General features: G+C 51.6%; 1 protein-coding gene across 1 annotated transcript in view; it reads right to left on the reverse strand.

Annotated features, from left to right (window-relative positions):
• Nucleotides 1-10,689: 10,689 nt before the first annotated feature.
• MATCAP2 (microtubule associated tyrosine carboxypeptidase 2) overlaps nucleotides 10,690-24,361 on the reverse strand; it is a 121,981-nt gene continuing 108,309 nt past the window's right edge. The window contains exon 8 of the transcript XR_008448424.1: nucleotides 10,690-11,829. The gene's annotated coding sequence lies outside the window, so the exon portion shown is untranslated. The remainder of the gene's footprint in view (nucleotides 11,830-24,361) is intronic.

The raw sequence follows: 24,361 nt of genomic DNA on the forward strand, positions 1-24,361 counted from the left end.
TCCAGTTCCAACGCCCCTGCCATGGGCAGGGACATCCCTCCAGATCAGGCTGCCCAAGGCCCCATCCAACCTGGCCTTGAACACCTCCAGGGATGGGGCATCCACAACTTCCCTTGGCAGCCTGTTCCAGTGTCTCACTACTCTCATGCTGAAGAACTTCTTCCTAATGGCTAGTCTCAATCTGCCCCTTTCCAGTTTATACCCATTCCCCCTTGTCCTATCACCGCAAGCCTTTATGAAAAGCCCCTCTCTAGCTTTCCCGTAGGCTCCCTTCCGCTACTGGAAGTTTGCTCTAAGATCTCCTCTGAGCTTTCTCTTCTCCAGGCTGAGCAAGCCCAACTCTCTCAGCCTGTCCTGGTAGGGAAGGTACTCCAGCCCTCCAATCATCTTTGTAGCCCTCCTCTGGACCTGTTCCAGCAGCTTCATATCCTTCTTATGTTGAGGATTCCGGAACTGGACACAGTGTTCTGGATGAGGTTTCCCAAGAGAGGAATAGAGGGGCAGAATCACTTCCCTCACCCTGCTGGCCACGCTTCTTTTGATGCAGCCCAGGGTACGGTTGGCCTTCTGGGCTGCAAGCGCACATTGCTGCTGCACGTTGAGCTTCTCATCGACCAGCACCCCTTCTCCACAGGACTGCTCTCAATGACATCATCTCCCATCGGATACTGAAAATGGGGATCGCCCCGACCCAGGTGTAGGACCTTACGCTTGGACTTGTTGAACCTCATGAGGTTCTTGGATACCCGCTTCTCCAGTCTGTCCGGGTCCCTCCGGATGACATCCCATCCTTCCAGTGTGGCAACTACACCACTCAGCTTGGTGTCATCTGCAAACTTGCTGAGGGTGCACTCAATCTCGATGACAATACCATTGATAAAGACATGAAACAGCATCGGTCCCAGTACAAACCTCTGAGGGACACCACTCATCACAGATCTCCATCTGGACTTTGAACCATTGACCACCACTCTTTGAATACTACCATCCAACCAGTTTTTATCCACCAGTAGATAGAAAAGAAAATGATGGAGAACCTCATACTGGGTGCTACTGAAAGGCATGACAACACAGTCATCAGGCACAGTCAACGAGTTCACAAAGGGAAAGTCTTGTTTAACTCTTCCGAAATCCTTCTACAAAGGTAGAGGATGTTGTTTCTCTGCCTTTTTGTACGGCTTTTGATATTGTCCCTCACAACATCCTTCTGGACAAGTTGGGCAACTGTGAGGTGTGCAGGTAGGTGACTGAAGGACAGGGCTGAAGGCTTGTTGTGAATGGGGCCACAACAGTCTGGCAACCAGTCACCAGCAGTGTTCTGCAGAGCTCAATGCTAGGGCCAGTTCTCTTCCATATTTTTATCAATGATCTGTATGCAGGAGTTGAGTGCACCCTTAAGAAGTTTGCTGAGGATACTGGCATGGCATTGAACAAAACCAAGTCCTGAGTTCTGCACCTGGGACGGAGTAACGCCAGATCCTAGTATAAACAGAAGAGGAGTGGCTGGAGAGATGCCCTGCAGAAAGGGATCTGGGGGTGCTGGTCGACAGCAGGCTCAATGTGAGCCATCAGCGCATCCTGGTAGCCAAGAGGGCAAACCACAAACCGGGGCATATTAAAGACAGCATGATCAGCTGGTCAAAAGAGGAGATTACCCCACTGCATTTAGCGTTGGTGCAGCCTCGCCTTGAGTTTGCTGTGCAGATCTGGGCCCCACAATTTAAGGAGGATGGGAAGGTACTCAAACAGTCCCAAGGAAGGCACCAAAGCGGGGGAAAGGACTGGAAGGCATGTCCTCTGAGGAGCACCTCAGGACAAGGGGTTTGCCTGTGGAGAGAAGGAGGCTGAGGGCTGACCTGATTGCTCTCTACAGCTTCCCGAGAAGGGGAAGTGGAGAGGGAGGTGCTGATCGCTTCTGCTTGGTACCCAGTGCCAGGCTGCGTGGAAATGTCTTAAAGCTGTGCCTGTCAGGGGAGGTTCGGCCTTGATGTGAGGAAACATTTCTTGACTGAGAGAGAGGTCAAACCTTGGAACAGGCTTCTTAGGATGTTGGTCAATGCCTCATACCTGTCAGTGTTTAAGAGGCATTTGGAAAATGCCCATAATACCATGCTTTATCTTTTGCTGAGCCCTGAAGCGATCAGGCAGTTGGACTAGAGATCCTTCTGGGTCCCTTCCAGGTGAACTGCGCTGGCTTATGCTCGTCTGTGCTAATGTATTCTTCTTCCTACCTCCTCTTCCCCTTGCAGTACACGCTGAGGAAATCGCTGATGCCACCTCTTCCCAGCCGCCCCGCCCCGAGCAGAAGGCATGGAATGGGCAGCCGTGCCTCAGCCCGGGCATTGGCTCAGTCATGCTGTGGGAAAGAAGCACGGAGCTGCTGGTGGAGGAGACAGCTGCAGGATCACCTTGAGGTAATTGGAGCATCTGACAAATTGGCAAAAAGCATGTGTGGAGTGCAGTTTTTGAAAGGCTCTCTATTCATCCAGTTGAGGTGGGTTTCCAGAGGACAGCAAACCTGCCCCATCTCTGGCACGAGTGAGGCCCAGTCTGAAGCACGATGTGCTCCTTCATTAAATGGTTCCAGATGTTGTTGAGGTGAGCAAGAGCTGTTGGTCAGGGTCCTGGCAGGGCTCACAGGCCTCCGTGGCTGGCCTTGTGCTCCCCTGGGACCCCGACCCTCACTGTCTCTTGCCAAGGGCCCAGGGGAGGTGGTGTCTCAGCTCAGCCCAGGGCCCTCAGCCCCTGCCTGAGCGATGCTGCAGGGGTGCCCGTCTCTGCCCCTGTGCCCTGGATGGGCCTGGAGCGTGCATTGCAAAGAGCCTCTCTCCTGGATGGAGCCCTCAGTCCTAGCTCAGAGCTTGTCCTGCATACCATTAAGTGTAGCACCACATAAACCTTCCTCTTCTTTTTCCTCTTTTTTCCTCTTCTTTTTCTTCTTCTTTTTCCCCTCCTTTTCCCCTCCTTTCCCCCCCTTTCCCCCCCTTTCTCCCCACTTTCCCTTCCCCCTCTTTCCCCCATCTTTCCCCCCTCTTTCCCCCCCTCTCTCCCCCTCTTCCCCCCTCTTTCCCCCTCCCTTCCCTCCTCCCTTTTCCCCCCTCCCTTTTCCCCCCTCCCTTTTTCCCCCTCCCTTTTTCCCCCTCCCTTTCCTCCCTTTTCCCCCACCCCCTTTTCCCTTTCCCCTTCCCCTTATTTGACTCCACTTGAGTCAAATAGCAACAATATTCTTGGCCTGAAATGCCAGGAGATTTCAGCTCCAAAATCTCTTTCAAGGACACATAACACAAACAATACAAGTGGAAACGGGATTTTATTTTATGTTATTTTCTGTTATTTTTCTGACTCTGTTTCAGAGCCGATGCTCACAAGCATTAACACAATGCACTCGGGTGGCCAGGAGCTGGCTAATGTGCTCTTCAGTTTAGCTTGGAAAAACATCCCTGGCAGCCTGGCAAAAGGCAAGCCATGGAGCTACAGAAAGTAGCAACAGGAATAGAGACCAAACTGTCCCTGTTTCCTCAAGAGCAAGAATGGGACAAATGAGGATCAGGCATGACCACACACACAGGAGAGAAGGAAGAAGTAATAGTAGTAGTGCGTGGTACCGTGTGATATTTTCCGAAGTCTAAGATGCATTGATGACAAGCATACTTTTTGCCTCCCAAAACCTGCTCCACCGTGCTTCTTCACCGGTGATGCATGAAAAGCGCTCTCGTGCCTGTCCGGTGCTTGTATTGTAGGCAGGGAGGGCTGTAAAGTGTCAGCTCCTGATGGTGGGGCGAGCCTGGGGCCCTTCCAAGCGTAAGGTGGTTTGCACGAGCAAGAACCCGTGGGGAAATGCAGCCAAGGGAAGAGCAGAGCTCACTCCTGCTGGAAATTTGCAACAGGCAAGAGAGCCAGAGAAAGCCCGGGCACAAGTGGTGCCTTGGGGATGCAAGAGCAGCGGGCAAGAAGCCAGCTGGGAAGGCTCAAAGGAGCCCTGACTAGGGGCTGTGCTCAATGCTACAGAGGAAAAGAAGCAATTCCCACGGGCCACCCTTGGGGCCTGCGCTGGGACTCTAAGAAAGATTCCTCCCCCCAGATGTGGGGCACGAGGGCCACGTGCGTGGAGCGTGAGCAGCAGGCACTCAGCCAAAACGGCCCAAAGAAGCCCTGGCGAGGGCCTGTGCTCAGTGCTGCAGAGGAAGGCAAAAAAACCCCGGGGACACTGGCTAGCCCACCGTGGGGAAAAAAAAGCCTTCCTCCACCCAGCTGCAGGTCACGACAGGCCACCTTCGTGGTGCATGAGCAGCAGGCGGTGAGCCAGCCACAGTGGACCAGAGGAGCCCTGACAAGTGGTCATGCTCAGTGCTGCAGAGGAAGGCAAAAAACCCCCAGGGACCAGTGCCAATCTGCCCTGGGGGAAAAAATTCCTTCCTGACCCCAGAGCTGGCGATCGGCTATTCCCTGAGCATGTGAGCAAGACCTGCTTCCTCATCCCACAGCCTGGTCACGCCTCCCAGGAGATGCCCAAGCCCTGGTCTCCCTCAACCTAGACCCATGTCAGGGGGTTTCCAAGAGTGGCCTGATGCGACTGGCCTGATCAACCTTCTCTGATCCTCCTCCGATTCCAATATGATCCTCGGCCAAACTTGTGCTAATCTTCCTCTTTGCTCTTCTCTTCCACTCTTCTCCTCTAGGCTCCTTTCTTCTGCTCGGCTCCTGTCCTTTTCTGCACACCTCTGCTTTTCTGTTCCTCTGTTTCCAGTGCTCGTCTGTCTTCCTCTATCCTTCACTGCTCTTCTCATCCCTTTCTCAACGTTCTGAGCCTTCTCCTCACTTCTGATCTTAGCTTTGCATTCCTCTTGCCTCTTCTCTAGGCTCATCACTACCGCTCCGCTTGTCTCCTGTGCCATCTGCTCCTCACTCTTGTTCTCTGTTCTCTGATTCCTGCACTTCTTCCTGCATTTTTCTTTGCTTTTCTCTGCTCCTCTTCACTCCGCCATGTCATTCTCTGCACCTTCGTGCTCCTCTAAGTTTCCCTCTGTGCTCTTCCCAAAAGCTCTGTGCTCCTACTCGCGCTCCTCTCTGGTCTTCTGCTCTCTTTCCTTCTGTCTTTGCTGCACTCCTCTGTGTGTTTTTCTCTGCTCCTCTTTGCTCCTCTGTGTTCCTTTCCGCTACTTCATGTTCCTCAGTGCTCCTCTGTGCTCTCCTACCGGCCCCTCCACGCACTTACCTGCACTCCTGCCTCCTGTTCTGCTCTCCTCTCTGGTACTCTGCTCTCCTCTCTGGGCTCCTTCCTGCATTCCTCTGCACTTTTCTCTGCTCCTCTTTTCTTCTCTGCATTCCTCTCTGCTCTTTGTTCTCCTTCATGCTCCTCTCTGCACTCCTTCCTGCTCTTCTGTCTTCTTATCTGCACTCTCCTTGCTACTCTGCTCTCCTCTCTGCACACCTCTCTGGTGCTCTGTGTTCCTCTCCGATCCTGTTCTCTGATTCCTGCACTTCTTCCTGCATTTTTCTTTGCTTTTCTCTGCTCCTCTTCACTCCGCCATGTCATTCTCTGCACCTTCGTGCTCCTCTAAGTTTCCCTCTGTGCTCTTCCCAAAAGCTCTGTGCTCCTACTCGCGCTCCTCTCTGGTCTTCTGCTCTCTTTCCTTCTGTCTTTGCTGCACTCCTCTGTGTGTTTTTCTCTGCTCCTCTTTGCTCCTCTGTGTTCCTTTCCGCTACTTCATGTTCCTCAGTGCTCCTTTGTGCTCTCCTACCGGCCCCTCCACGCACTTACCTGCACTCCTGCCTCCTGTTCTGCTCTCCTCTCTGGTACTCTGCTCTCCTCTCTGGGCTCCTTCCTGCATTCCTCTGCACTTTTCTCTGCTCCTCTTTTCTTCTCTGCATTCCTCTCTGCTCTTTGTTCTCCTTCATGCTCCTCTCTGCACTCCTTCCTGCTCTTCTGTCTTCTTATCTGCACTCTCCTTGCTACTCTGCTCTCCTCTCTGCACACCTCTCTGGTGCTCTGTGTTCCTCTCCGATCCTGTTCTCTGATTCCTGCACTTCTTCCTGCATTTTTCTTTGCTTTTCTCTGCTCCTCTTCACTCCGCCATGTCATTCTCTGCACCTTCGTGCTCCTCTAAGTTTCCCTCTGTGCTCTTCCCAAAAGCTCTGTGCTCCTACTCGCGCTCCTCTCTGGTCTTCTGCTCTCTTTCCTTCTGTCTTTGCTGCACTCCTCTGTGTGTTTTTCTCTGCTCCTCTTTGCTCCTCTGTGTTCCTTTCCGCTACTTCATGTTCCTCAGTGCTCCTCTGTGCTCTCCTACCGGCCCCTCCACGCACTTACCTGCACTCCTGCCTCCTGTTCTGCTCTCCTCTCTGGTACTCTGCTCTCCTCTCTGGGCTCCTTCCTGCATTCCTCTGCACTTTTCTCTGCTCCTCTTTTCTTCTCTGCATTTCGCTCTGCTCCTTTGTGCTCCTCTGTGCTCATCTTTGCACTCCTATCTGCTCATCTGCATTCCTTCCTGTTGCTCTGCACTACTCTCTGCCACTCTTCCGTTATTCCTGGGCTCCTCTGCACTTTTCTCTGCTCGTCTTTGCTCTCTTGCGTTCTTCTCTTTTCCTTTGTGCTCCTGCACGCTCCTCTCTGTGCTCCTCTCTGCTCCTCTTCTCTCATTGCTGCACGCCTTTCTGCACTCCTCCGTGCGATATTCTCTGCCTGCCTTTGCTCGTCTGTGTTCCTCTCTGCTTCTTGGTGCTCCTCCATGCTCCTGTCTGTGCCGCCACCTGCTCCTCTGCACTCCTACCTGCTCCTCTGCACTCCTACCTGCTCCTCTGTGCTACTCCTCTATGCTATTCTGCTCTCCTCTCTGTGTTCCTCTCTGGTTCTCTGCTCTCCTTCCTGCACTCCTCTGTGTGATTTTCTCTGCTCTTCTTCTCTCCTTTGCGTTCCTCTCTGCTCCTTTTCCTCATCCATGCTCAATGGTACTCTGTGTACCTCTCTGGTCCTCTGCGTTCCTCTCCCGCTCCTCTTCTCTCATTTCTGCTCTCCTTCCTGCACTCCTCTCTGGGACTTGCTCTGCTCCTCTTTGCTCCTCTATGTTCTTCTCTGCTCCTTCGTGCTCCTCCACACTCCTCTCCATGCTCCTACCTGATCTTCCATGCTCCCTCCATCCTACCTGTGCTCCTTCCTGCTCCTTCCCTCTCAGCTTCTCTCTTCTCCTCTGCATTCCTTTCTACTCCTTTGTGCTTGTCAAAAATTTTCCTACCTCCTCATCTTTGGTCCTCCATTCTCCTCTGCACTCTCTTAAGTAAGGCCAAGCCCTCAAAAGTGCTCATGCTCAGTTCTGCAGAGGAAGACAAAACCCCCCAGAGACCAGTGTCAATCTGCCCTGGGGGAAAATTCTTTCCAGAGCCCAGAGCTAGCTCCCTCCTGCTCCTGCACACTCCTCTCTGCGCACCAAACTGCTCCTCTGCTCTCCTCTCTGCACTTCTCTCTGGTCCTCTGATCTCCTCTCTGGTTCTTACTTAAAACACCATAGAAGAGCCTAAATTACCAAAAATACCATAAATGTGTCAGAAAATAACCTAATAGAACATAAAACAACAGAAACCTTCTTCTTCAAATATCATAAAGGATTGTAAAAACCACTCCTAAAATACCATCAAAGAGTGAAAGATAACCTAAAGACCATAAAAGAGTCAAAATAACCTGAAACAAGTGCAAGAGCAGCGGGCAAGAAGCCAGCTGGAAAGGCTCAAAGGAGCCCTGACTAGGGGCTGTGCTCAATGCTACAGAGGAAAAGCCGGTGATGCATGAAAAGCGCTCTCGTGCCTGTCCGGTGCTTGTATTGTAGGCAGGGAGGGCTGTAACAGCGGGCAAGAAGCCAGCTGGAAAGGCTCAAAGGAGCCCTGACTAGGGGCTGTGCTCAATGCTACAGAGGAAAAGAAGCAATTCCCACGGGCCACCCTTGGGGCCTGCGCTGGGACTCTAAGAAAGATTCCTCCCCCCAGATGTGGGGCACGAGGGCCATGTTCGTGGAGCGTGAGCAGCAGGCACTCAGCCAAAACGGCCCAAAGAAGCCCTGGCGAGGGCCTGTGCTCAGTGCTGCAGAGGAAGGCAAAAAAAACCCCGGGGACACTGGCTAGCTCACCGTGGGGAAAAAAAGCCTTCCTCCACCAGGCTGGAGGTCACGACAGGCCACCTTCGTGGTGCATGAGCAGCAGGCGGTGAGCCAGCCACAGTGGACCAGAGGAGCCCTGACAAGTGGTCATGCTCAGTGCTGCAGAGGAAGGCAAAAAAAAGACCCCAGGGACCAGTGCCAATCTGCCCTGGGGGAAAAAATTCCTTCCTGATCCCAGAGCTGGTGATGGGCTGTTTTCTGAGCATGTGAGCAAGACATACCTTCTCCTCCCACAGGCTGGTCATACCTCCCAGGAGATCCCCGAGCCCTGTTCTCCTTCATTTGAGCCTTCTGACAATGGCCCTCCGTGTAATTCCACTGGCATTCCTAGGACTTACTCTGCGATGTGTTCAGGCTACCTGCCTGGCCAGGTCTGCCAGCAGAACACAGGTCGATGTCAGTTTGTGTTGCCCCAGGGGACGGTACCATCTGCGTTGCCGGGTGACGGCTTTGTGACATGGGGGTGATGCCCCGCCCCCTTCCTCCTCACACCCCACCCCCCCCCGCAACCCCTCCCCCATGCACAGCCTCATGCACCCACCTCCCTTCCATCCAGCATCCTTCAGAAAAAGACCTATGGGTTGCCGGCCCCGAGGCAGACCCTCTTCCTAGGGGTCACACATATATATACCCATTCCTCCTGGTCCTGTCACCACAAGCCTTTAGGAATAGCCCCTCTCCAGCTTTCCTGTAGGCATCCTTCCCTTCTGGTACTGGAAGGTCGCTAGAAGGTCTCCTCGGAGCCTTCTCTTCTCCAGGCTCAACAAGATCAAGTCTCTCTGCCTGTGCTCATATAAGAGGTGCTCCAGCCCTCCCATCATCTTTGTAGTCCTCGGCTGGAAGGGTGCCCAGTAGAATTGTAACTTCAGCCCTGGTTTCTTCATCATCTAAAGGGCTGAAATAACACCCTACTTTGCACTAGGTTTCCATAGACACTTCAGGAAAACGGGTTACATTGTCTCAGAGGCACTTGGCATTTGAGGAAGACACAAAAATCTTTCAGCAGCACCATAAGAAATTAATTTGGACAACTTTAATGGGAAGGGTATTGGTATGCCTTGAAAGGTAATCCTGATGGCATGTTTCTTTTTTTTTTATTGAATCAATGCAAATGAACATGTTTGAGTTTCAATATCCAGATTTTCTGAATTGAATCTAATATAGCCTTTCAGCTGTGAAAGTCCATAATTGTTCAGTGAAGCCAAAATAGATTCTTCCCTCTGTAAGTGTTTTAAAGACACACAATCTCATTTGAAGCTGCATCCTGTAAAGAACTTGAATAACTTCTGCATTTGGGGCTAATATACTATGAAAATTATGAAGACACTCGAATGAACACTGCCTTAAAAACTCCAGTTGTTTCAGCTGTTTCCTTCTGCTTTTCTCTTGCCTTAGACAGGGTCCCTCTCAACTTTCACCCTGACGGTTCTGTATAGAAATAACGCAGAAATAGCGAGACTTGGACATAGAGCAAAGCAACAGAGCCGGACTGCTAGGAAAGGCTGTCATCCCATCACTGACGTCAGAAAACTGTGTAATGATGTGAGCTCACACGCACTACTGTCCATACAATTGATTACAGAACTTCAGTATCATGATTTAGCAACCAGGCTCTTCACAGTGGGGGGAAAAAAAAAAATATCAGGAAAATTTACAAAAGCTACGCTTCCGAATTGGAAACACTTTTACAAAAGAGGAAAGGCAAATCTGATGTCAAAATCAGAAGCTGACAGCTTCATCTATTGCTACAGTATTACTTTGCTACTGACCACTTCCAGACTCCAAATTTGGACAAGACAAATCTATTTCTAGAGTAACGAAGAACAGAAGTTGAATGGTAGCTACTGCTTTGAAGAAAAGACGATGCAGGTTGTCAGTTAAAGCCAAAAGGCCTGCAGTGGCGTTTCACACTACAGAGTGGTAGAGGAGTCAACTCGCTGTTGGATGTAGGGCTGTAGGCATGGCATTTCATGGCAAAGCAGGGTGACGAGCACAGCCTCTTGGTTTCAAGGACATGTTATGTACACACGCTTAGATTATAAGACATTACTATTGAGGGAGGAGGAAAAGCACTTTGTTTATGGAGAAGTCACTGGAGGAAAGCAGGGATCCCTCCTGTAAGAGAACAATCCATTCAGAATTGTCTCTTTCATAAAGGAGAGGTGCTTTTGCGTACCCCTGGGTCAGCAAAGTGAGCCAGATTCTTCCATGGGGTAGCTCAAACAACCTCTGCCCAATTTACTCCAAAGGCAGCTTTTGACTGCAATCTTGACCTCATCCTTGCTGCTTCTGGCAAAGGAACCAAAACCTGGACCACATGCATGTGGGACTGAAAATGGTTCCTCTCAGGCTGCCGAAATACCATGTCTACTCAGCACAGCTCTGAAACTGTGTTGGGCAGCCAAAGTTATCAGGGATCAATCCAGACAGCCTGAAGATGAGAAGGAGAGGAAAAGGTCTTTGATTTCTGTATACAGAGGCTGAAAGGCGTTCAGCTCGTCAACAATACTGACAATACAAAATGAAGGCTGCTGGAAGCAGTCCTTGGTCCCTGCCTTGAAAAGAACCAAATGGAGTACATTTATGCTAGTTGAATGAATTTTCTTGTTCTAAGCAGTCAGCCAGCCAGGCACTGCAAATGCACCTGCAACACTATCTAAAAGGCAGCGGCTTTCATGGGATTATTCAAAAACTTTCAGCCCTCTTAGCCAACTGAGAGCTTTTCCTCACAGATTTTGCTATGGATTAGAAAATGTGTTCTTAAGACTTTGCTGTCGTGGCTGATAATATCCTGCGTGTAAATTAGGGTGGGAGGGTAATTCCACCCATTTCATTAAAGAACGGGATAAGTGGGGAGGGAGGGAGGGATATCGGGGCTCCGGTCCATGCAATTGCGGTGCAGAGGATACCTGGGCTCCATCTACTCCCCTTTTGCAATGCCAGGCCTGTTATCAGTGGGCCAAAGCATAAGAGGAATAAATGGCAAATGCCCTGTCCAAATCTCTCCCTAGTTTCCGCCTAGCCTTTCCTACCACAGCTGCTTCCCAAGAGTTTAGAGGAGTAAAATGGCAGCTACTAAAATAAAACCCTTTATCGAGGTACTTAGAGGTGCAAAACTCAATTTGCTTCCATAATTCCATAATAGCCTGGCATCAGGAAATGCAGTTTATGTAGCGGGTCCTCCTGCGTCACCTAAGCTATTGCTCATGTGACTGGCTATGCCTTACGGTAAGGTGCCTTCTCTTCTTGGTTCTGGATATAGCACCGTCAATTGAAACAGAGGTAAGGTTGCTTCAGAGTGGTGCAGCACTTCTCTTGGAACACAGCAAGAGGGCACTTGAGAGTGTTCCTTTCCTTCCATTCACATCTTGTTTCTTCAAGGAGCTCTGCAAGCTCAAAGTTGCTGTAGCATGGAGGTACTGCTCAAAAAGTTGACTCGACCCTTTGTAGCCTCAGATGGCTGAAGAAGAAGTGGCTGTTGCCTGCTGTGCTGAGTCACGTCCCTGTGTTCCTGAATTTATTTAAAACACTTGAGTCATGAAATCACAGTTCTGCCTGATCTTTCTTCCAAAACACTGCCTTGTGGAACTTGGTACACATGCTTGTCCTCAAAGGAGGGAAACCCTTTCCAGAATTCAGCTTCCTCAGATGCATACTACACAGATAATGATGTGGAACAGCGTAACTTTTTCAGGGTATAAAGGGGGATAGCTTTGCAACCTGTTTACAGTCATGAAAACAGTGCTACCATTTCCTTTTTTTTTTTTTTAAATGCTAAGTCTCCAGGTAAAAGAATCCCCCAAACTCCTCTAATTCTCCTCTAATTTCTCCTCTTTCTCCTTTCCTCCACCTCTAAACCTGTGTGGGAAAAGACAGTATATTACAAAAGACAGCATCAAGCACTATACGTAGCATACAGAAGAGAGCACACGATTGGACAGACCACTGCAAAGGAATTCCTAAGCCAATTTTTAAAAAATGCACAAACCCTTTGAAAAATAATCAGTATACAATCACAATGCAAAAGGAACACAAAGGGACTTCTTTTGAATTCCACAGGTTCTGGCAACCCTTCCCTCTCACTCCACCTCTCAGAAGTCCATTTCTGCAAGCTCTGGGAAATCCAGTTCTACATCCTCACGGAGTAAATGAATGGTGGGCTAATCCTGTTCATTTATGTGTCAGCTCATTGACTTCCATGATCTTTTGCAAGTGCTCCATATAACGGGCATGGTCTTGCAAAAAGTGTGGTACCCTCATCTTCTCAATCACAGCCAATCCTTTCAAGCGGTCCACATCCTCACATGAGATCTGTAAGGAAAATTTCTGCACTTAGTAAGACTTGGAGAACAAACAAGAAATGGCAGTTGGAATGGACATAATATCCTGTTACGTGACTGCAGAAAAAACACGTATTCTGGGGGAAGAAAAAAAAATGACTTTTTTAAAAACATCCAAGGTACCACCAGTGAAAGAAATTTGAGATGTAAAACTCCTCATGGTGGAAAGGAATGCATTAGCATCAAATGGTTAATTTTGTTTTCTACTTGGACCACCACCTTCTCGAGCACCTGTCACGCTCCCCCAACAGTCCGTTGTACTGTAGGTTAGGTAGTACCTTGTAAAGGGAGGAAAGGAAAGTTTGAGCGGTATGACCGTAAAATCTTAGGCTGATAGGTGAGGGATGAGGAAAAGTCAGTAGAAATTTTTAGGACCTCTAAATATTTGTAACTTGTGTTGTGTAACACAAGGTGCTGTAGAGACCAGAGATTTCTAGATCCACGTAAACCAGAGCACGATGACTCGTAGCTCTTTACGGGCAGGCTTGCTGAAATGATACAACTGTTCCCTTTGGTAAGAATGAGTCCACTCACCTTTCCAAGAGCTGTCGGAAGATGGAAATCAATGGCCTCCCTGTACCTCAGGATTCGAAGGATGCCATCCAAGTACACCTGATCCTTATTGAAACAGCCTAAAAGGTATTGAGATGCATTGTACTCGGTCAGGGTTTATTCAAGGTGTATTCTCAGAAGCCATTAGAAGCAGAACAAGTTTATTTTTAAAACCTAGCTATTTATATCCCAGACTTTGTAACCCTTCCCAAAACCTAGAGAGAAGGCAAACTCCACTAGCCAGAGAAAGAAATCAAGTACAAAAGATGGTGTCTGTGAATCTCCACAGTAACATTACACCTCTTGTGAAAAACAAAGGAGGTCAAATGTAAGCATTACTGACACAATTAACCATGGAGCGCGAGCGTGTGGGCAAAGCCAATGGGAGCGTTAATCACATGCCAGTAACACACGCCACTCACACTCCACACGCCAATCACATGCCAGTCACATGCAAATCAAACACAAATCACCTGGGGAGAGTTGGGGCGGGTGTTGGGGCTCATGGGGGTTTGCAAGAGGCATTTGGGGGACCAGAAGGGCGGGGTTGGTGAGCTGGGGGGAGGGGACATTGTGGACCCTGAGCACCCATCGCCCCCAGTGTCCCCAGAGCCCCCGGGGCGTCCCCTCCCCAGCACACGCACACAGATGTGCACACGCACGTACACATCTGTGCACGCCCACGCCCACACACAGCCCTGCACACTCACCTGCAGGCACACGCTCGGCCCTGCACACCCCGAGCCGTGCACACGCATTCCTGCCTGCACTGCGCACACACACGCATCATGCACACATAAACACGTGCAAGCGCACGTCTATGCTCAGGCACGCACACACTCATGTACACATTCCTGCACAGCCAGAGACACACACACGCGGCACGCACGGACACTCCGCCACGCACACACGCAGGCGCACACACACTTGTGCACACACCGTGCACACTCAGCCATGCGCACACTCACACTCTGATTGGTCGCCGCCTGCTGAGTGATGCGCGGCTCAGCCAATGGAAGCCCTCCCTCCTCTGCCCGCCCCCTCAGCCCTCTACTGCCGCTGACTGGTCGCTGCTCCCTGAGTGACGCGCAGCTCAGCCAATGGGAGCTCTCCCTCCTTGGCCCGCCCCCTTCAGCCCTCTACCACCTTTGATTGGTCGCTGCTCCCTGAATAACGCGTGGCTCACCCAATGGGAGCCCTCCTTCATCTGCCCGCCCGCTCAGCCCTTTGCCACCGCTGATTGGTCGCTGCCTGCAGAGTGACGTGCAGCTCAGCCAATGGAAGGGCTCAATTCATGGCCCGCCCCCTCATAAACTCTGCCAGCACTGATTGGGCGCTGGACTATGACTGATGCGTGTCTCAGCCAATGGGAGCACTCGACATAGTGTCAGCCCCCTCGGTGCTCTACCACCCATGATTGGGCGTCGCTCTCTGAGTGACGCAGCCAATGGGAACGCTCCCTCCTGGAGCTATTGGCAGCCTGCCGGCGCTGGGCGGAGCGGAGCTGAGCCGAGCCCGCGCTCACGGGGCTATCGGGGGACACGTGGGACGTGCGCACACCGGGCAGGGACAGGGGGGCTCCCGGCGGGAGACCGGGGGAAAAACGGGGCGCTGTCCCTCTCCCAGCCCCAGCCTGCATCCCATGGGCGGCAGGCACGGTAGGACGAAGGGCACTGAATAGCAGAGCCGAGCCGAGCCGTGCGTAACAGTGTGGCCGGGCAGAGGTGAAAAAAGCCGAGCCAAGCTTTGAAATGCGCCGCCCGCCCCCCCGCCCCTCCCGGCTAGCCCGTCCCTGTGCGCGCCTCGCCCGCCGCCTCCCCGAGGCTGCAGTACCGCTCCGCGGCCGCGGCACGGCAGCACTGAGCCCCCGCCCCTTTGCTGCCCGAGCACAGGGATCCCAGCCAATGGGAGCGCTCCCTCCTCCACCCGCCCCCTTCGGCCCGCTACTGCCGATGATTGGTCACTGCTCCTGAGTGACGCGCAGCTCAGCCAATGGAAGCACTCTCTCCTCCACCCGCCCCATCATCCCTATACCGCTGCTCGTTGGTTGCTGCTCTCTGAGTGACGGACGCCTCAGCCAATGGGACAACCGTGACCGATATGCCGGCGGAGCAGGGATGCTCCTGAAACACACGAAAACACACGAGAAAGGGAAACGCATACAGCACCCGGCCACCGATCGAAAGCTTGAACGCAGACAACACTGGTTTACACGGGGCTCCTCCGGCTTCCCTGGGCCTGGGCGGCAGAGCCCAAAGGGTCCCCGGAGACGGACACGCTGCTCCCGGTCCCGCAGCAAAGGTGGCGACAACGCGGCCCGCAGAGGGTCCCGGTGAGACCGCGCATTCGGCGGCCTGGGCACGGGCAGCCGAAGGAGGGCGATTCGCTTCCCACGCAGCACCGAGAAGAGGGACCTGCCAGAGGGAATGCACAGAAAAGAACGTTAGCAGGGTGACGAGACGAAGCGGCCCTCGGCCCCGAGACGAACGCGCTTTCCTCCCTCGCCCACGCTCCCCTGAGGAGTCCAACTTTGGTGAGACTGGGTCCTGCCTCACAAGTCAAGTCCCCAGCAGCTGCAAACGCATTTGGTCCAGGTTTATTTTTTCTTAAGTCACTTCTGGAATGCAATTCAGCTCACCTGTGCACAGCAAATGGTGGTGGAGCAATTCCCTGCCCATGGAGCCTGGCTGCTTCCTTTCAATTACACTGCCTCTTGTCTCCTTCTGACATGGGACAGCCCCAGACCTCCCCTGGCCAGGTGACATGGTGACAGCTGATGGACAGCCCATGGTCCCCGAGGTGGCTGTGGCTGGTGAGACCCTGCACTGGTGGCTTCTACAGGTGAGTTCTAGTCTCCTCCTGGCAGCCTCTGAGAGGGAGCTCCTAGTAGGGCACTGTTGAGTTTTCAAGTTGAGTTTCTACCGTTTAGTACCTGCTGGAAGAAAAGCTTAAAGCAATGCCTCACCCACCAAGGCTGAGGCGGAAGCAGCTGGTGTTTGGCCTCTCCTCTTTGCTCCCTCTTGTCAAGGCTTTTAAAAATAGCCACAGACAAGTTTGTCTCCTTCCCAGTTCATTTTCACCTGTTTGCTTCATGGCAAACACTCTGCTTTGTCCTGTGCGCTTCTTGGGAGCATTTCTTTGACAAATGTCCAATTGCTCACTTGGCTTTGCAGTGTTGTTGCAAAAAACGGTGCTGCAAATGGTCTAAAAAGAGGAGTTGCAATACAGGAGGAGTGTTTTGGAGAGCTGCTAAAAACCTCTGAAGAGCAAACACAACTAAATAACTGTCCTGGAAATGGACTTGCAAGAACCAGCTCGTGCCAGCAACAGGTTGAATGGTTCCTGGTGCAGCAGGGGTGAAAGCTTCATCACGCACAGTGCCAAAACTGAGGCTGCTTACTCTTGAGCCCTTGCAGGAATCGGTGTTCAGTGTTCCTAGAAAAGCACAGAAAAATGTCAGCCCAAGGGATTTCGAGGTTTTCCTAGATACCTCAATGCCACCTTTAGAGAAGGAGTTCATTTGGGGGTTTAAAACTAGTGTCTGGAAGGAGCATGGCAGGAGCCAAACGCAATGGGAAGCAGAGCTCCTGGGGCAGCAGCTGCTTTTCCCTGTAGGCCCTTCAGGTTGTAGATTCAAGCCCTCAGAAACTGGATGGAAATGTCCCATATTTAAGTTCTAAGCTCTTCCTTAGCTGCCGGAAGCAAGGCAAAGCCACACAGGCATTTCCCAGCCTTTGACTTTCCGGATTTCACACTTGGACACAGAGTTTCTAGATGGGGAAAAACTTCTTAGGAGGCTTCTGTTTGTTTGCTTTTCTGAAGCAAAAGGCAAAGCTCTGCCCTGTGTGAGGACTCCTGTTGACTGTCAACCAGGGCTTTTGTGGGAAACATAGTTTGTAGCAGCTTTTTTCCTCCTTGGGAGAGGTGCAGCAGTGACTCTATGAATCTGCATCTCTCTGGGTGTGACTGAAGCGCCCTGCCAGCAGGCTGTATGGCTCTCCCTGTCACCACTCAGCAGTTCTGGCTGCGTCCCACTATCGCGCAGAGCAGGATGTGACTGCAATTGCAGACGGAGCCTTCAGCTGCTTAAGCCAGCCTGTGCTGCTGCCTGGCTCTTCTGCTCATTCACGCAGGCTTGGCTTAGGTTTCCTCCCCCTTCTCCTGTAAAGCACTTGGGGAGATAGCAAGGCTTAAGAGCTTACAACTCTGGAGCTACTAAGAACATACCTTGTAGGAGGGAATGGCAGGTACCATCCTGCAGGTGTTGCTACAAACCTTTGGCTGTTCCCAGCGACATGTTGACTGCTGCTGGTTACTGCTTTGCTTATAAGTAATGGCAGGATGCTGCAACTCTGCGATCGAGTTCGTCTTATGAGGCACTCCGTGTGTATTGGACAGTATATAATGTAAATACCCACGCACATTCAAGCAGACCCTTTTCTCATAAGGTTGTAAGGTGAGATTTTTAATTGGTTGGTCTTCAGGTTTTCAAGTCTTAAGCAGTTTTTACCTGGAAGTCAAAAATGTCCTGCGTAGAATCAAAGGACACAAAAGGACTTACTCCAGAGTACCTGCAGACTAAGCGTGTGCTTAGGAAAAACGTGGCTGGGTAACCCTTTGATCACCCTTCCTTTTGGCGGTGAGAGCCGGAGGGACTTCCAACGGTGCCTTTTTATCAGCTGTGTGAAAGCATGGGCCTTGTTTCAAAAGAAAATAAAATGGAATGTGCACAGACTCAAACTGCAATATTGCTCAAACTTTGTCTGAAGAGAGAACACAAGGAGCACCAACACCAACCTTTCAGAGAGAGCACTTTCCCACGATTTCGTAGGGAGTGGCTTCCAAGGAAGCTCTTCCTTCTCCAGACCAACACTCTTGTCTTGTTTCATTTGAGGAGACCTTAACCCGATTCTTTCAATTGTAGGACTGTAACTCATTTTTCTCATGTTTTTGTGGCCATGCTACTCTTCCCCTTCGCATGTGAGGTTTTCCCATCTGTTTGGAAAGGATTTCTCACCCAGTCCTCGTCCACCCAAGTGCTTCCTTCTGTCAGAAAGTTGCCAGAGGAAAAGTGCTTGTGCAAGACTTCTTCCCTGCCCTTTTTCCTGTGCCTAAGGGGGGATGTATGGAGGCGTATGTGGAGACCCAAAGGGTCAGCTGAAAAAAACACCGTGCTTTTTCCCTGTCCGTCATTTCTGGGATGGAGGGAGTAGTATGTCTGCTTGTAGCACCATGCTCTGCTTTTATGCTTAGAGATAAGCCTGTCCCACCAGGCTGGGGACTCAGCGTCGCTCCTTTCTGTCACCAGCAGCAAGGTGCCAACGGAGCAGGCAGGGCTCTGTTTGGCAAGGTGTGCGCCCAGAGTCACACTTCGCCATGTTTTTAACTTCAAAACAGAAGGAAAAAGATTTCTTTTGCTCTAGAGACAGTTGAGGACCCGTGAAGGAGAGAGGCTGGTAAAGGAAGAAGGGAGAGGAGATGGAAAAGACAATTGCAACTGGAGGCTTCCCCACGTGGTACTGTGTGTCTGGTGACAAATCTTGCCAAAACCTGCAAAAGCCTCTTTTCTGAAAGCTGTAATACAAGAATGGCAGGTGGATTCTTTTGGTGGGTGGGAGAGAATTGAGTTACTTTCTAGGCTGAGAGACGGATTCTATAGTAGTGGATGTATTCTTGAGATAAAAAGGCAGGTGAAAGACTGGAATTAAAGAAACACTGCCCGAAGGATGAGTGCTAGAGACCAGGGCAAAATCTGAGCAGGAGAAATAAGCAAGTAAGCTGGAGGAGACAGCCCAAGTGGTCTCTTGTTTGGGCTATGTCATGAGATGGAAATTGGGCCCCTAGGTATGTATTACCCATGAGACAATCCAAGCCCAATTTTCAGGGTGCTGCTGTGACGAGAACTGAATGTGAGTCCAGCTTGGCTGTATTAGAGCAGCTGTGCTGGGGGGCTGGTGCTGGTGTGTGCCCCTGTTTCTCCTCCAAAGCTGCAAAGCATCACACAGGCCAGTGGAGAGTTCTGTGGCCTGAAGCCACTCCTGTGTTACTGGCCACATTTCTCCTGCCTCTGAGTTTTCCTTAGGAAGTTTCTCTTCTAAACCATGCCTGTCCAACCCCGTCCTGCTCATTTGTGTGAGCCCTAGCTGTGTGGTCTCCATCTGTGTTCTTTCTTGCTTCACAGAATCAGAATTATACAATCCTAGAACAGTTAGTGTTGGAAGGGGCCTTAAAGATCATCCAGTTCCAACGCCCCTGCCATGGGCAGGGACATCCCTCCAGATCAGGCTGCCCAAGGCCCCATCCAACCTGGCCTTGAACACCTCCAGGGATGGGGCATCCACAACTTCCCTTGGCAGCCTGTTCCAGTGTCTCACTACTCTCATGCTGAAGAACTTCTTCCTAATGGCTAGTCTCAATCTGCCCCTTTCCAGTTTATACCCATTCCCCCTTGTCCTATCACCGCAAGCCTTTATGAAAAGCCCCTCTCTAGCTTTCCCGTAGGCTCCCTTCCGCTACTGGAAGTTTGCTCTAAGATCTCCTCTGAGCTTTCTCTTCTCCAGGCTGAGCAAGCCCAACTCTCTCAGCCTGTCCTGGTAGGGAAGGTACTCCAGCCCTCCAATCATCTTTGTAGCCCTCCTCTGGACCTGTTCCAGCAGCTTCATATCCTTCTTATGTTGAGGATTCCGGAACTGGACACAGTGTTCTGGATGAGGTTTCCCAAGAGAGGAATAGAGGGGCAGAATCACTTCCCTCACCCTGCTGGCCACGCTTCTTTTGATGCAGCCCAGGGTACGGTTGGCCTTCTGGGCTGCAAGCGCACATTGCTGCCGCACGTTGAGCTTCTCATCGACCAGCACCCCTTCTCCACAGGACTGCTCTCAATGACATCATCTCCCATCGGATACTGAAAATGGGGATCGCCCCGACCCAGGTGTAGGACCTTACACTTGGACTTGTTGAACCTCATGAGGTTCTTGGATACCCGCTTCTCCAGTCTGTCCGGGTCCCTCCGGATGACATCCCATCCTTCCAGTGTGGCAACTACACCACTCAGCTTGGTGTCATCTGCAAACTTGCTGAGGGTGCACTCAATCTCGATGACAATACCATTGATAAAGACATGAAACAGCATCGGTCCCAGTACAAACCTCTGAGGGACACCACTCATCACAGATCTCCATCTGGACTTTGAACCATTGACCACCACTCTTTGAATACTACCATCCAACCAGTTTTTATCCACCAGTAGATAGAAAAGAAAATGATGGAGAACCTCATACTGGGTGCTACTGAAAGGCATGACAACACAGTCATCAGGCACAGTCAACGAGTTCACAAAGGGAAAGTCTTGTTTAACTCTTCCAAAATCCTTCTACAAAGGTAGAGGATGTTGTTTCTCTGCCTTTTTGTACGGCTTTTGATATTGTCCCTCACAACATCCTTCTGGACAAGTTGGGCAACTGTGAGGATGTGCAGGTAGGTGACTGAAGGACAGGGCTGAAGGCTTGTTGTGAATGGGGCCACAACAGTCTGGCAACCAGTCACCAGCAGTGTTCTGCAGAGCTCAATGCTAGGGCCAGTTCTCTTCCATATTTTTATCAATGATCTGTATGCAGGAGTTGAGTGCACCCTTAAGAAGTTTGCTGAGGATACTGGCATGGCATTAAACAAAACCAAGTCCTGAGTTCTGCACCTGGGACGGAGTAACGCCAGATCCTAGTATAAACAGAAGAGGAGTGGCTGGAGAGATGCCCTGCAGAAAGGGATCTGGGAGTGCTGGTCGACAGCAGGCTCAATGTGAGCCATCAGCGCATCCTGGTAGCCAAGAGGGCAAACCACAAACCGGGGCATATTAAAGACAGCATGATCAGCTGGTCAAAAGAGGAGATTACCCCACTGCATTTAGCGTTGGTGCAGCCTCGCCTTGAGTTTGCTGTGCAGATCTGGGCCCCACAATTTAAGGAGGATGGGAAGGTACTCAAACAGTCCCAAGGAAGGCACCAAAGCGGGGGAAAGGACTGGAAGGCATGTCCTCTGAGGAGCACCTCAGGACAAGGGGTTTGCCTGTGGAGAGAAGGAGGCTGAGGGCTGACCTGATTGCTCTCTACAGCTTCCCGAGAAGGGGAAGTGGAGAGGGAGGTGCTGATCGCTTCTGCTTGGTACCCAGTGCCAGGCTGCGTGGGAAGTGTCTTAAAGCTGTGCCTGTCAGGGGAGGTTCGGCCTTGACGTGAGGAAACATTTCTTGACTGAGAGAGAGGTCAAACCTTGGAACAGGCTTCTTAGGATGTTGGTCAATGCCTCATACCTGTCAGTGTTTAAGAGGCATTTGGAAAATGCCCATAATACCATGCTTTATCTTTTGCTGAGCCCTGAAGCGATCAGGCAGTTGGACTAGAGATCCTTCTGGGTCCCTTCCAGGTGAACTGCGCTGGCTTATGCTCGTCTGTGCTAATGTATTCTTCTTCCTACCTCCTCTTCCCCTTGCAGTACATGCTGAGGAAATCGCTGATGCCACCTCTTCCCAGCCGCCCCGCCCCGAGCAGAAGGCATGGAATGGGCAGCCGTGCCTCAGCCCGGGCATTGGCTCAGTCATGCTGTGGGAAAGAAGCACGGAGCTGCTGGTGGAGGAGACAGCTGCGGATCACCTTGAGGTAATTGGAGCATCTGACAAATTGGCAAAAAGCATGTGTGGAGTGCAGTTTTTGAAAGGCTCTCTATTCATCCAGTTGAGGTGGGTTTCCAGAGGACAGCAAACCTGCCCCATCTCTGGCACGAGTGAGGCCCAGTCTGAAGCACGATGTGCTCCTTCATTAAATGGTTCCAGATGTTGTTGAGGTGAGCAAGAGCTGTTGGTCAGGGTCCTGGCAGGGCTCACAGGCCTCCGTGGCTGGCCTTGTGCTCCCCTGGGACCCCGACCCTCACTGTCTCTTGCCAAGGGCCCAGGGGAGGTGGTGTCTCAGGCTCAGCCCAGGGCGCCTCAGCCCCTGCCTGAGCGATGCTGCAGGGGTGCCCGTCTCTGCCCCTGTGCCCTGGATGGGCCTGGAGCGTGCATTGCAAAGAGCCTCTCTCCTGGATGGAGCCCTCAGTCCTAGCTCAGAGCTTGTCCTGCATACCATTAAGTGTAGCACCACATAAACCTTCCTCTTCTTTTTCCTCTTTTTTCCTCTTCTTTTTCTTCTTCTTTTCCCCTCCTTTTCCCCTCCTTTCCCCGCCTTTCCCCCCTTTCTCCCCACTTTCCCTTCCCCCTCTTTCCCCCATCTTTCCCCCCTCTTTCCCCCATCTTTCCCCCCTCTGTCCCCCCTCTCTCCCCCCTCTTCCCCCCTCTTTCCCCCCTCCCTTCCCTCCTCCCTTTTCCCCCCTCCCTTTTCCCCCCTCCCTTTTTCCCCCTCCCTTTTCCCCCCTCCCTTTCCTCCCTTTTCCCCCACCCCCTTTTCCCTTTCCCCTTCCCCTTATTTGACTCCACTTGAGTCAAATAGCAACAATATTCTTGGCCTGAAATGCCAGGAGATTTCAGCTCCAAAATCTCTTTCAAGGACACATAACACAAACAATACAAGTGGAAACGGGATTTTATTTTATGTTATTTTCTGTTATTTTTCTGACTCTCTTTCAGAGCCGATGCTAACAAGCATTAACACAATGCACTCGGGTGGCCAGGAGCTGGCTAATGTGCTCTTCAGTTTAGCTTGGAAAAACATCCCTGGCAGCCTGGCAAAAGGCAAGCCATGGAGCTACAGAAAGTAGCAACAGGAATAGAGACCAAACTGTCCCTGTTTCCTCAAGAGCAAGAATGGGACAAATGAGGATCAGGCATGACCACACACACAGGAGAGAAGGAAGAAGTAATAGTAGTAGTGCGTGGTACCGTGTGATATTTTCCGAAGTCTAAGATGCATTGATGACAAGCATACTTTTTGCCTCCCAAAACCTGCTCCACCGTGCTTCTTCACCGGTGATGCATGAAAAGCGCTCTCGTGCCTGTCCGGTGCTTGTATTGTAGGCAGGGAGGGCTGTAAAGTGTCAGCTCCTGATGGTGGGGCGAGCCTGGGGCCCTTCCAAGCGTAAGGTGGTTTGCACGAGCAAGAACCCGTGGGGAAATGCAGCCAAGGGAAGAGCAGAGCTCACTCCTGCTGGAAATTTGCAACGGGCAAGAGAGCCAGAGAAAGCCCGGGCACAAGTGGTGCCTTGGGGATGCAAGAGCAGCGGGCAAGAAGCCAGCTGGAAAGGCTCAAAGGAGCCCTGACTAGGGGCTGTGCTCAATGCTACAGAGGAAAAGAAGCAATTCCCACGGGCCACCCTTGGGGCCTGCGCTGGGACTCTAAGAAAGATTCCTCCCCCCAGATGTGGGGCACGAGGGCCACGTGCGTGGAGCGTGAGCAGCAGGCACTCAGCCAAAACGGCCCAAAGAAGCCCTGGCGAGGGCCTGTGCTCAGTGCTGCAGAGGAAGGCAAAAAAACCCCGGGGACACTGGCTAGCCCACCGTGGGGAAAAAAAAGCCTTCCTCCACCCAGCTGCAGGTCACGACAGGCCACCTTCGTGGTGCATGAGCAGCAGGCGGTGAGCCAGCCACAGTGGACCAGAGGAGCCCTGACAAGTGGTCATGCTCAGTGCTGCAGAGGAAGGCAAAAAACCCCCAGGGACCAGTGCCAATCTGCCCTGGGGGAAAAAATTCCTTCCTGACCCCAGAGCTGGCGATCGGCTATTCCCTGAGCATGTGAGCAAGACCTGCTTCCTCATCCCACAGCCTGGTCACGCCTCCCAGGAGATGCCCAAGCCCTGGTCTCCCTCAACCTAGACCCATGTCAGGGGGTTTCCAAGAGTGGCCTGATGCGACTGGCCTGATCAACCTTCTCTGATCCTCCTCCGATTCCAGTATGATCCTCGGCCAAACTTGTGCTAATCTTCCTCTTTGCTCTTCTCTTCCACTCTTCTCCTCTAGGCTCCTTTCTTCTGCTCGGCTCCTGTCCTTTTCTGCACACCTCTGCTTTTCTGTTCCTCTGTTTCCAGTGCTCGTCTGTCTTCCTCTATCCTTCACTGCTCTTCTCATCCCTTTCTCAACGTTCTGAGCCTTCTCCTCACTTCTGATCTTAGCTTTGCATTCCTCTTGCCTCTTCTCTAGGCTCATCACTACCGCTCCGCTTGTCTCCTGTGCCATCTGCTCCTCACTCTTGTTCTCTGTTCTCTGATTCCTGCACTTCTTCCTGCATTTTTCTTTGCTTTTCTCTGCTCCTCTTCACTCCGCCATGTCATTCTCTGCACCTTCGTGCTCCTCTAAGTTTCCCTCTGTGCTCTTCCCAAAAGCTCTGTGCTCCTACTCGCGCTCCT

This window comes from Cuculus canorus, chromosome 2, assembly GCF_017976375.1.
Source record: "Cuculus canorus isolate bCucCan1 chromosome 2, bCucCan1.pri, whole genome shotgun sequence".
In the NCBI taxonomy this organism is placed as follows: domain Eukaryota; kingdom Metazoa; phylum Chordata; class Aves; order Cuculiformes; family Cuculidae; genus Cuculus; species Cuculus canorus.